This window comes from Arachis stenosperma, chromosome 3, assembly GCF_014773155.1.
Source record: "Arachis stenosperma cultivar V10309 chromosome 3, arast.V10309.gnm1.PFL2, whole genome shotgun sequence".
Classification (NCBI taxonomy): Eukaryota; Viridiplantae; Streptophyta; class Magnoliopsida; order Fabales; family Fabaceae; genus Arachis; species Arachis stenosperma.
Genome location: NC_080379.1, coordinates 24,215,246 through 24,229,432, shown reverse-complemented (window position 1 = coordinate 24,229,432; position 14,187 = coordinate 24,215,246). Strand labels below are relative to the sequence as shown.

Below are 14,187 nucleotides of genomic sequence, written 5' to 3'. Positions count from 1 at the left end.
AGCTTAAGCCTCAATTAGTTTCTCTAATGCAACAGAATTGCAAGTTCCATGGACTTTCAATGGAAGATCCTCATCAGTTTTTAGCTGAATTCTTGCAAATCTGTGACACAGTCAAGACTAATGGGGTTAACCCTGAGGTCTACAGACTGATGCTATTCCCTTTTGCTGTAAGAGACAGAGCTAGAATATGGTTGGATTCTCAACCTAAAGAAAGCCTGGACTCTTGGGAAAAGCTAGTCAATGCCTTCTTGGCAAAGTTCTTTCCACCACAAAGATGGAGTAAGCTTAGAGTGGAAGTCCAAACTTTCAGACAGAAGGATGGAGAATCCCTCTATGAAGCTTGGGAAAGATACAAACAATTAATCAGAAGATGTCCTTCAGACATGCTTTCTGAATGGAGCATCATAGGTATTTTCTATGATGGTCTCTCTGAACTATCCAAGATGTCTTTGGATAGCTCTGCTGGAGGATCTCTTCATCTGAAGAAGACGCCTGCAGAAGCTCAAGAATTGATTGAAATGGTTGCAAATAACCAATTCATGTACACTTCTGAAAGAAATCCTGTGAACAATGGGACTAGTCAGAAGAAAGGAGTTCTTGAGATTGACACTCTGAATGCCATATTGGCTCAGAACAAGATATTAACTCAACAAGTCAATTTGATTTCTCAAAGTCTGTCTGGAATGCAAAATGCACCAAGCAGTACTAAGGAAGCTTCATCTGAGGAAGAAACCTATGATCCTGAGAACCCTTCAATGGAAGAGGTGAATTACCTAGGAGAACCCTATGGAAACACCTACAAATCTTCATGGAGAAATCACCCAAATCTCTCATGGAAGAATCAAGAGAGACCTCAACAAGGTTTCAATAACAATAATGGTGGAAGAAACAGGTTTAGCAATGGCAAGCCTTTTCCATCATCTTCTCAGCAACAGACAGAGAGTTCTAAGCAGAATACTTCTGACTTAGCAACAATGGTCTCTGATCTAATAAAGACCACTCAAAGTTTCATGAATGAAACAAGGTCCTCCATCAGAAATTTGGAAGGACAAGTGGGTCAGCTGAGCAAGAAAGTTACTGAACTCCCTCCTAGTACTCTCCCAAATAATACAGAAGAAAATCCAAAAGGAGAGTGCAAAGCCATAACCATGGCCGAATGTGGAGAGGAAAGAGAGGAGGAGGACGCCACTGAGGAAGACCTCAGTGGGCGTGTACCAATCTCCTCTGAGTTCCGATGGGAATCTGAGGCTCAAAATGAGACCATAGAGATTCCATTGGACTTACTTCTGCCATTCATGAGCTCTGATGAGTATTCTTCCTCTGAAGAGGATGAGTATGTTACTGAAGAGCAAGTTGCTAAATACCTTGGAGCAATCATGAAACTAAATGACAAGTTATTTGGAAATGAGACTTGGGAGGATGAACCTCCCTTGCTCACCAAAGAACTGGATGACTTGTCTAGGCAGAAACTGCCTCAAAAGAGGCAGGATCCTGGGAAGTTTTCTATACCTTGTACCATAGGCACCATGACCTTCAAGAAAGCCTTGTGTGACTTAGGGTCAAGTGTAAACCTCATGCCCCTCTCTGTAATGGAGAAATTAGGGATCTTAGAGGTGCAAGCTGCAAGAATCTCATTAGAGATGGCAGACAACTCAAGAAAACAAGCTCATGGACTTGTAGAGAATGTTTTGGTGAAGATTAAAAACCATTACATCCCTACTGACTTCATAGTCCTAGAGACTGGGAAGTGCATGGATGAATCCATCATCCTTGGCAGACCCTTCCTAGCCACAGCAAAGGCTGTGATTGATGTTGATAGAGGAGAGTTGATCATTCAAGTGAATGAAGAATCCTTGGTGTTTAAAGCCCAAGGACATCCCTCTATCATCATGGAGAGGAAGCATGAAGAGCTCCTCTCAAAACAGAGCCAAACAGAGCCCCCACAGTCAAACTCTAAGTTTGGTGTTGGGAGGCTACAACCAAACTCTAAGTTTGGTGTTGAAACCCCACATTCAAACTTTAAGTTTGGTGTTGGGAGGTTTCACACGGTTCTAAGCATTTCTGAGGCTCCATGAGAGTCCTCTGTCAAGCTAATGACATTAAAGAAGCGCTTGTTGGGAGGCAACCCAATGTTTTATAATTAATTATTTTCTTTTGTTATTTTATCTCTTTTGTAGGTTGATGATCATAAGAAGTCACAAAAACAATGAAAAAAGCAAAAACAGAATGAAAAACAGGAAGAAAAACAGCACACCCTGGAGGAGAAGAAACTGGCGTTCAAACGCCAGTAATGTTAGCTGTTGGGCGTTTAACGCCCAGTCTGGCACCATTCTGGGCGTTTAACGCCAGAAAGGGGCACCAGACTGGCGTTAAACGCCAGTAAAGGGCAAGAACCTGGCGTTAAACGCCAGGAATGGGCACCAGCCCGGCGTTTAACGCCAGAAATGGCTCAAAACGTGATTTTGAGCAACATTTGGTGCAGGGATGACTTTTCCTTGACACTACAGGATCTGTGGACCCCACAGGACCCTACCATCACTCTCTCTCTTCTTCCCCCATTCACCAATCACCTCAACACCTCTTCCCCAAAAACCCCTCACCTATCAAATCCCATCTTTCTCTTCACCACTCACATCCATCCTTCATAAAACCCCACCAACCTCACCCTTCAAATTCAAACCACTTTCCCTCCCAAACCCACCCATAATGGCCGAACCTTTACCCCCCTCTCTCCTATATATACCCTTCTTCAACTCTTCATTTTCACACAACCTAAACCCCCCTTTCTTACCCTTCTTGGCCGAACACACTACCATCTCCCTTCTTCCTCATTTCTTCTTCTTCTACTCTCTTCTTTCTTCTTTTGCTCGAGGACGAGCAAACATTTTAAGTTTGGTGTGGTAAAAGCGTTGCTTTTTCGTTTTTCCATAACCATTTATGGCATCCAAGGCCGGAGAAACCTCTAAAAAGAGGAAAGGGAAGGCAAAAGCTTCCACCTCCGAGTCATGGGAGATGGATAGATTCCTCTCAAGGGTGCATCAAGACCACTTCTATGAAGTTGTGGCCTTGAAGAAGGTGATCTCCGAGGTCCCCTTTTCACTCAAAAAGAGTGAATATCCGGAGATCCGCCATGAGATCCGAAGAAGAGGCTGGGAAGTTCTTACCAACCCCATTCAACAAGTCGGAATCTTGATGGTTCAAGAGTTCTATGCCAATGCATGGATCACAAAGAACCATGACCAAAGTGTGAACCCGAATCCAAAGAATTATCTCACTATGGTTCGGGGGAAATACTTGGATTTTAGTCCGGAGAGTGTGAGGGTGGCGTTCAACTTGCCTATGATGCAAGGAGATGAGCATCCTTACACTAGAAGGGTCAACTTTGATCAAAGGTTGGACCAAGTCCTCACAGTCATATGTGAAGAGGGCGCACAATGGAAGCAAGATTCAAGAGGAAAGCCGGTCCAATTGAGAAGGCATGACCTCAAGCCCGTGGCTAGAGGATGGTTAGAGTTCATACAACGCTCAATCATCCCCACTAGCAACCGGTCCGAAGTTACCATAGACCGGGCCATCATGATCCATAGTATCATGATTGGAGAAGAAATAGAGGTTCATGAGGTTATAGCCCAAGAACTCTATAAGGTGGCGGACAAGACCTCCACCTTGGCAAGGTTAGCCTTTCCTCATCTCATTTGTCACCTCTGTTATTCAGTTGGAGTTGACATAGAGGGAGACATTCCCATTGATGAGGACAAGCCCATCACCAAGAAAAGGATGGAGTACACAAGAGATCTCACTCATCATGAGATCCCTGAGATTCCTCAAGGGATGAATTTTCCTCCACAAAACTATTGGGAGCAACTAAACACCTCCCTAGGAGAACTAAGTTCCAACATGGGACAACTGAGGGTGGAGCATCAAGAACACTCCATCATCCTTCATGAAATTAGAGAAGATCAAAGAATCATGAGGGAGGAGCAACAAAGACAAGGAAGAGACATTGAGGAGCTCAAGCACTCCATAGGATCTTCAAGAGCAAGAAAGAGCCGCCATCACTAAGGTGGACCCGTTCTTTGATTTCCTTGTTATTGTTCTTCTGTTTTTTTCGAAAATTATGCTTTATGTTTATCCATGTTTGTGTCTTATGATCATTAGTGTCTTAGTGTCTATGTCTTAAAGTTATGAATGTCCTATGAATCCATCACCTCTCTTAAATAAAAACGTGCTTAATTGAAAAGGAAAGAAGTGCATGAATTCTGAATTTTATAATAGTTTAATTATTTTTGATGTGGTGGCAATATTTTTGTTCTCTGAATGTATGCTTAAACAGTGCATATGTCTTTTGAATTTGTGGTTCATGAATGTTGGCTCTTGAAAGAATGATGAAAAAGGAGACATGTTACTGAGGATCTGAAAAATCATTAAAAATGATTCTTGAAGCAAGAAAAAGCAAAAAAAAAAAAAGACCGAAAAAAAAAGAGAAAAAAAAAAGAGAAAGAGAAAGAAAAAGAAAGAATAAGAGTTGTGATCCAAGGCAAATAAGAGTGTGCTTAAGAACCCTGGACACCTCTAATTGGGGACTTTAGCAAAGCTGAGTCACAATCTGAAAAGGGTTCACCCAATTATGTGTCTGTGGCATGTATGTATCCGGTGGTAATACTGGAAGACAGAGTGCTTTGGGCCACAGCCAAGACTCAAGAAATAGCTATGTTCAAGAATCATCATACTTAACTAGGAGAATCATTAACACTATCTGGATTCTAAGTTCCTAAAGAAGCCAATCATTCTGAATTACAAGGGATAGAGTGAGATGCCAAAACTATTCAGAGGCAAAAAGTAAAAGCCCCGCTCATCTAATTAATACTGATCTTCATGGATGTTTTTGGAGTTCATTGCATATTCTCTTCTTTTTATCTTATTTGATTTTCAGTTGCTTGAGGACAAGCAACAATTTAAGTTTGGTGTTGTGATGAGCGGATAATTTGTATACTTTTTGGCATTGTTTTTAGTATGTTTTGGTATGATATAGTTAGTTTTTAGTATATTTTTATTAGTTTTTAGTTAAAATTCACTTTTCTGGACTTTACTATGAGTTTGTGTGTTTTTCTGTGATTTCAGGTATTTTCTGGCTGAAATTGAGGGACCTGAGCAAAAATCTGATCCAGAGACTCAAAAGGACTGCAGATGCTGTTGGATTCTGACCTCCCTGCACTCGAAGCGGATTTTCTGGAGCTACAGAAGCCTAATTGGCACGCTCTCAACGGCGTTGGAAAGTAGACATCCTGGGCTTTCCAGCAATATATAATAGTCCATACTTTGCCCAAGATTTGATGGCCCAAACCGGCGTTCAAAGTCACCTCAAGAAATCCCAGCGTTAAACGCTGGAACTGGCACCCAAATGGGAGTTAAACGCCCAAACTGGCACTAAAGCTGGCGTTTAACTCCAAGAAGAGTCTCTACACGAAATTGCTTCATTGCTCAGCCCAAGCACACCAAGTGGGCCCGGAAGAGGATTTTTATGTCATTTACTCATTTCTGTACACCCTAGGCTACTAGTTTCTTATAAGTAGGACCTTTTACTATTGTATTAAGAATCTTTTGATCACTTTTAAATCTTTTGATCATGTTTTGATGATTAAACCCTCTTGGGAGGCTGGCCATTCGGCCATGCCTAGACCTTGTTCTTATGTATTTTCAACGGTGGAGTTTCTACACACCATAGATTAAGGTGTGGAGCTCTGCTGTACCTCGAGTATTAATGCAATTACTATTGTTCTTCCATTCAATTCCACTTGTTCTTTTACCAAGATATCACTTGTTCTTCAACATGATGAAGGTGATGATTGACGCCCATCACCATTCTCACCCATGAACAAGGTGACTGACAACCATTCTTGTTCTACAAGCATCTGAGGCTTAGTGAATATCTCTTGGATTTCTGATTGCACGATGCATGGTTGATCGCCTGACAAACGAGTGCTCGCCTGACAAACGAGCCAGCCATTCCGTGAGATCAGAGTCTTCGTGGTATAGGCAAGAACTGATGGCAGCATTCAAGAGAATCCGGAAGGTCTAACCTTGTCTGTGGTATTCTGAGTAGGATCCAATGATTGAATGACTGTGACGTGCTTCAAACCTGTAACCTACTGGGCGTTAGTGACAGACGCTGACAAACCCCATTTGTAGGGTTTATCTTGTATTGATTTTAGGAGATTTTATCACCTTTTACCCACATTTATTCAATGAAATAGCATGGTTTTGTATATTCTCCTTTAATTGTGCTTAAGAGTGAAAACATGCTTTTTAGGACTTAAAATAGCTAAATCTAATTCTCCTTGATTCCATTAGATGCCTTGATATGTTTGTTAAGTGATTTAAGGTTTAGGAGGCAAAGATTGGATCAAGGGAATGAAGAAAGAAAGCATGAAAAGTTGGAGAACTCATGAAGAAATGAAAGAACCGGAAAGCTGTCAAGCCGACCTCTTCGCACTTAAACGACCATAACTTGAGCTACAGAGGTCCAAATGATGCGGTTCCAGTTGAGTTGGAAAGCTAACATCCGGGCTTCGCAACGATATAAGATTTGCCATAGTTGCTACACGTATGGTGGCGCGCACGCGCATAGTACGCGCACGCGCCGTTGCTGCCTCTGGTTCACTTAATGCAACATGTGGCCAACGATTTTAGAAGCCTTGTGGGCCCAATCCAACTCATTTCTGATGCTATTTAAGCCAAAGATTGAAGAGGGATGAGGCATCTAGTTACCATTAGTTTAAGTTTAGCTTTAGAAGTAGTTTCTAGAGAGAGAAGCTCTCACTTCTCTCTAGAATTAGGATTAGGATTAGGATTAGTTCCTAGATCTAGGTTTTAATCTTTGCTTTCTTCTACTTCCACATTTCAATTCTTTGTTGTTAGATTCATCTTCTTCTACTCTTTTGTTGTAATTCCCTTTATGTTGTTCTTACATTTTGTTGTAGATCTAGTATTGTTCCTTCTACATTCTTTCAATTCAATAATAGGTAATTCTTAATAAATGTGTTTCTTTTGATTTGTTGTTGTTAATTCCTTGTAATTGAGTAGTGTAGATTTACTTTTCTTGCAATTTACTATGCTTTCCTTTTATGCCTTCCAAGTGTTTGATGAAATGCTTGGTTGGATTTTAGAGTAGAATTTTATACTCTTGGCTTGGAAAGGTAACTTAGGAACTCTTGAGTTACTAATGTCCAAGTGATTGATGATTGGGAGCCATTGACTCTAGTTCTCACTAATTGAATTGGTGGAGAGTTAGGACTTATGGACTAGGATTGATATAGCTCATTTAACTTTCCTTTACTACTAGTTAGAGGATGATTTAATGGGATTAATCCTTGCCAATTCTCATATTGTGGTTAGTGATTAGGATAGAGATCCTTGACTACCAACCCTTGCCAAGACCTTTTTAGGCCTTAGTTTACTTTCTTGTCATTTATCTTTCATGCTTCATATCAAAACCCCAAAATAACTCACAACCAATAATAAGACACTCTATTGTAATTCCTAGGGAGAACGACCCGAGGTTCAATACTTCGGTTTATAAATTTAGGGGTTTGTTACTTGTGACAAACAATCTTTTGTATGAAAGGATTATTGTTGGTTTAGAAACTATACTTGCAACGAGAATTCATTTGTGAAATTCTAAACCGTCAAAAATCCATTCGTCAAAATGGCGCCATTGCCGGAGAATTGCAATGGTGTTATGTTATTGGTTATTGTATATATGTGAATAGTGTGAATATGTTTGCTTTTGTTAGCTCTTACTAGTTTTAGGATTTAATTTTCTTGCTTCTTATTTGATTTTGTTTTCATTTTCCTCTTGCTATCATGAATTCTCACCTTGGCTATGAGTTTGGTTATCAACATGTTGTAGGAAAGGAGGACTATAATGAAGATGTGTATCAAGAATGGGATAACCAAAGGTGGGAGGAGCCATATGCTTATGATCAATCTTCATGGCAACAACCTCCACCAATGCACTATGAAGAAGAGCCATTCTATGATGCATATCAATCCAATGGCTTTGGTGAATCACCTTGTGATTTTCAAGAACCACCACCATATGCCTATGAGTCATATCCTCAACATGAGCCTCAACCACACTCTCAAGCCTATTTTCACCAAACACCTCCATATGACCATGATTCATATCCACTACACCAACCACCTTTTAAACCATATGAGCCATACATGAAACCACAATTCCAAGATTACTACTCCCAAGAACCACCTCAATACACACCACCACCTCACCAAGAAGAACCACCTTCCTATAATGAACCCTTTCTCCAAGACAATGAACCCTCTTATCCACTCCAATCTTCAATGGATGAAATCCTTAACCTTATACTTCAAGGGCAAGGAGAAATGCAAAGGGAGACACTAGAATTTATGGCTACTTTGACCAAAGTAGTAAGCAATTTAGTCTCCCAATATTTGAGTACTCAAGGCACTCCCATGGTTACATGTGGAGAATCAATTGAAAAGCATAGCATGAAGGAGAGATTGGAAACTCCGGTGGAGAGTGAGGAATGCTACTTTGTGTTAGAACAATTGGAGGAACCTATGGTCATTGAAGAAGAGGAAGAAGTGGTTGAAGACTTAGGAGATGCGGAACCCCCTTGGGAACTTAGAATTGAAGAAAACCCCTCCAAGAAGATTGAATTTGATGATGAGGAGGAAAGTGCACAACCTCCAAAACAATTTTTGAATGAAGACTTGGAAGGAATGAAGCAAGAATTGAGTTCCCTTGGTGATGAAGATCATGCATCCAATTTTCTTGGTGGAAAATCCTTTAAATTTGAAGAACCTTCTCCCAATGAATTTGAAAGTGATGTGGAGGTAGATTTCTCTCGTCCTCCAATTTATGATTTGAGTGATGGAGAAGAGCTAGATGAAAATGATGAACAAAGGATTGAAAACGAAGAAGTTTATGAAGAGGTGGAAGTTGACAAGGAAGAATACAAGGGAGGAGAGCTTGCAAGCACATTGGAGATACCTCTCCCCAAGCCACCACCATCTATCTTTCATTCAAGTGGGTAAATTCTTTATACTTAAGCTTTATTATTCCCCTTGAATATGGTTTGCTTGAGACGGATGGTCAACTAAGACATATTTGTGGCTTTAAGAGTAAAAAGGAAATGGTTAGTGGTTTGAAATATCATTCTAGGTTCATTATGGTTGCATGCTCAAAGCTTAATTGTAAAGGTTGGTGTATAACTAGAATACATGGGCCTAGAAGGATGTTTGGTCACTTTGTTGAGAATTCACCTTGCTCACCACCCACATGGATTAATGATAATCAACTTGGAGATGGGTGTGAAGACAAAATATGGGATCCGGGAACACATGAGGATCAACATTGGGAGCCCATGGTTTGTGAAGAACTCCATCAAAGCTTGGAGATATTAATCTTGAATGATGGAGCTTATTGGAAGTTCAAGCATTGGTGAAAGTTCCAAGATGAGTACAAGCACAAGCCACCTTGAGAGGAGCTCCCCATAAGTCCAACTTAAGGACAATAAACAAAAGTGCTAGGTGGGAGACACCCCACCATGGTAACTTCTTTTCATTTTCTCTTTTTGTACATATTGGTAGAATTAGTTTAAATTCTTGTTTTGATTGATTTGATGAGTTTAAATTGGTATTTTAGTATGTTAAATAAGGTTTTATGGTATCTTGGTAGCTGTTTGGAGGTTTAGAATGCTTAGATTGGTGCAAAAACATAGCAAAATTTTTGAAAAAACAGAGCACCATCCACGCGTACGCGCACTACGTGCGTACGCGTGCATCAAGCATTTTGGACCATCCACGCGTGCGCGCCATACACGCGTACGCGTGGATTGAAAAGTTCCACCGTCCATACCTTGACCCGAGAGTTAGGCCTGCACCATGCGGAAATTGGGCCTGAGGCACAAACCAATTCACGCGTATGCGCACATGACGCGTACGCGCCACTCTCGAAATAAACCATCCGCGCGCGCGCGGCATGCGCGCGTACGCGTGGATTTCCTTCCTTCACCACATTTCTTTTCTTCTCCTCTTTCTATTTCTTTCCTCCTCCTTTCTTTTTCCCTCCTCCTACCCCTTATCCAACACTTCCAAACACCATTGATAACCATTTATTTTAGTTAGTTAATTAGTTAGTTAGTTAGTTAGTTAGTTAGTTAGTTAGTTTTAGTTTAGTTTTCATTTTATTTTCTCTCATTTCATCATAAGTGTTGGATTATTGACTTTGTTTACTATGCATTGCTTCCCCCTTATTGCCTAAATGCTAATTTAGCATTAATGTTTTTAGATAATCTTTGTTGGATCCTATAATTGAGGTTATATTTTGCTACTTGGTCTTGAGTTTTTCATGCTTATCTTTTGAAGAATACCAAGTGATGAGAATTGCCTTCGAGCTTGTAACTCTTCTTGAATTACATGATTTGGCCACCATGTGATTTGAGCCTTATTTTGTGATTAGGCAACCTCTTGATGGATGATGTTATGCATTTACCTTAATGCATTGTATTTCATGATTATATGCATCCATATGTGTTTGACTTGAATGCTTTCATGCTTCTTTAATGCTTGTTTTACCTTACAAGTTCACTTAAAGCATCTCAAGCATAGTAGAATGAGTAAAGTGCATGCTTCTTTTGTGACATAACTTTTATGCTAATGTGTGTTCTAAACCGCGCAATTTAGAATTCACACACTTATTTGTCATTAATGTCACACTAATTCACTCACTCAATTCTAGTGATTTACCTCATTCCAACAATTATGCTTCCCTGCTTTTGTATTACCCTACCTTATGGTGTTATATTTTTGTTTTTCATGATGAATACACCACAAGCAATAACGGAAGCAAGACTAAGAACACGTAGCAATCCGGAGAGTCGTCGTACCCCCTTGCTCATCTTTGAGTGCACCGAGGACGGTGCAAACTTTTAAGTGTGGGGAGGTCGTCCGACCGTTCGACGATTTCGGGTGACAAGTTTCTAATCCCAACACTTTTGCATTTCATTCTAGGATTTTAGGATTTTTATTTGCATTCTCTTAATTTTTGTACATGTATACACAATAAGCTTAGTCAAAATAATGAAATTTTTCAAGATTTCTATCTATAGGGCACCTTAATTGATTTGAGTAAAATTTTTCATAGAACTTGCTTGAAATATATATATTGTGGATCATGTTTTGAGCTAAGAACACAAGCAAGTGAGATTTGAGCCTAATGGTGTGGTTACATCTTATAACCACTTATTTTCCTTCTTGTGTGCATTATTCTCTTTCTATGATTGTAATCTTTGATTTGTTTGATTCTCTATGTCCATTATTTTGTGTATACATGCATTTATATGATTGAGGCCATCATTTCATTAGCTCACTTATCCAAATAGCCAACCCTTTTATATTCCTTTGTTAGCCAATTTGAGCCTACGCTTAACCCACTTTGTTCTTAATTTAGCACATTACAAGCCTTAAAGCGAAAAACAATAAATGTCCTTAATTTGGATCTTTGATTGGCTTAGGCTAGTGTGTGCGTGTATCATTCAAGTGTGGGAATCTTGGGACATTGGGTGAATAAAAGGGTAGTTTTGTATTATTATTGGAAATATTGGGAATTGGGTACATACTCATGTATTGATCAAATGTAAAACCTTATGCATTGAGGTTCTTGTATATAGAAAGAAAAAAATGAGAAAGACAAAAGAAAAAGAAAAGAAAAATAATATGGAAAAGAAAAAAAGAAAAAATAGAAAAAGAAAGAAAAAAAGAAGAAAAAGAAAGGAATAAAAAGGGGATAAAATGCCCCAAATCAAAGTATAGTCCAATAAAATCAATGCATAGGTGTTGTGAAATTAAAAAGGAATACATGAGTATGTGAAAAAGTAAAGAATGGGTAGTTAGGTTAGCTTTGAAATTGTATAGGATGTCATAGGTTAGGTGGGAAGCTTAAACTTACCAAAGATTCAAATTTCAAGCTCACTTAACCATATATGCATCACACCTTGACCCTAGCCCCATTACAACCTAAAGAAAAGACCTCATGATAAATGTATGCATGCATGAAATATATGTCGATTGTTAGAAGAAAAAACAAATCTTAGAAAGCATGATTAGGAGAGAATTGAGTGAATCAACCCTAAACACTTGAGCGAATAGAGTGCAAATACATCCGGTAAGGGTTTGATGCTTAATTACATGTTTCCACCAATGATCATCTCCTTTCATGCAAATTTGTAAAAATATTTAATAGCTCAATTCAATTGTAGTTTGGCATGATTGTTAATACCTTTTGCCCTTGTGCTTATATATGCTTCTTGGGAATTAATTTATTTTGACCAAGCAATTGCATTCATGTAGATAGTTGCATATAGGTAGATTGCATTTAGTAATTTTCATTGAATAAATGTTGATCCCTTTGCTTTCTCTTGGTTTAAGCATGAGGACATGCTTGGTTTAAGTGTGGAGAGGTTGACAAACCCCATTTGTAGGGTTTCTCTTGTATTAATTTTAGGAGATTTTATCACCTTTTACCCACATTTATTCAATGAAATAGCATGGTTTTGTATATTCTCCTTTAATTGTGCTTAAGAGTGAAAACATGCTTTTTAGGACTTAAAATAGCTAAATCTAATTCTCCTTGATTCCATTAGATGCCTTGATATGTTTGTTAAGTGATTTAAGGTTTAGGAGGCAAAGATTGGATCAAGGGAATGAAGAAAGAAAGCATGAAAAGTTGGAGAACTCATGAAGAAATGAAAGAACCGGAAAGCTGTCAAGCCGACTTCTTCGCACTTAAACGACCATAACTTGAGCTACAGAGGTCCAAATGATGCGGTTCCAGTTGAGTTGGAAAGCTAACATCCGGGGCTTCGCAACGATATAAGATTTGCCATAGTTGCTACACGTATGGTGGCGCGCACGCGCATAGTACGCGCACGCGCCGTTGCTGCCTCTGGTTCACTTAATGCAACATGTGGCCAACGATTTTAGAAGCCTTGTGGGCCCAATCCAACTCATTTCTGATGCTATTTAAGCCAAAGATTGAAGAGGGATGAGGCATCTAGTTACCATTAGTTTAAGTTTAGCTTTAGAAGTAGTTTCTAGAGAGAGAAGCTCTCACTTCTCTCTAGAATTAGGATTAGGATTAGGATTAGTTCCTAGATCTAGGTTTTAATCTTTGCTTTCTTCTACTTCCACATTTCAATTCTTTGTTGTTAGATTCATCTTCTTCTACTCTTTTGTTGTAATTCCCTTTATGTTGTTCTTACATTTTGTTGTAGATCTAGTATTGTTCCTTCTACATTCTTTCAATTCAATAATAGGTAATTCTTAATAAATGTGTTTCTTTTGATTTGTTGTTGTTAATTCCTTGTAATTGAGTAGTGTAGATTTACTTTTCTTGCAATTTACTATGCTTTCCTTTTATGCCTTCCAAGTGTTTGATGAAATGCTTGGTTGGATTTTAGAGTAGAATTTTATACTCTTGGCTTGGAAAGGTAACTTAGGAACTCTTGAGTTACTAATGTCCAAGTGATTGATGATTGGGAGCCATTGACTCTAGTTCTCACTAATTGAATTGGTGGAGAGTTAGGACTTATGGACTAGGATTGATATAGCTCATTTAACTTTCCTTTACTACTAGTTAGAGGATGATTTAATGGGATTAATCCTTGCCAATTCTCATATTGTGGTTAGTGATTAGGATAGAGATCCTTGACTACCAACCCTTGCCAAGACCTTTTTAGGCCTTAGTTTACTTTCTTGTCATTTATCTTTCATGCTTCATATCAAAACCCCAAAATAACTCACAACCAATAATAAGACACTCTATTGTAATTCCTAGGGAGAACGACCCGAGGTTCAATACTTCGGTTTATAAATTTAGGGGTTTGTTACTTGTGACAAACAATCTTTTGTATGAAAGGATTATTGTTGGTTTAGAAACTATACTTGCAACGAGAATTCATTTGTGAAATTCTAAACCGTCAAAAATCCATTCGTCAGACGCAAAAGAGTTATTCTATTCCGGTAGGGGAGGGAACCAAACCGGTGATTGGCAGCACTGTGACAGAGTGTGTGCATTAGCTTTCACTGCGCGGATGGGAGGTAGCTGCTGACAACAGTGAGACCCTATACGAGCTTGCCATGGAA

At 39.2% G+C, this 14,187-nt stretch overlaps 1 non-coding gene across 1 annotated transcript; it reads right to left on the bottom strand.

Annotated features, from left to right (window-relative positions):
* Positions 1-281: 281 nt before the first annotated feature.
* Positions 282-389, bottom strand: LOC130971129 (small nucleolar RNA R71). The gene has a single exon (XR_009082360.1). It is a non-coding gene; the product is annotated as a small nucleolar RNA R71 (small nucleolar RNA).
* Between the last annotated feature and the right edge of the window lie 13,798 nt (positions 390-14,187).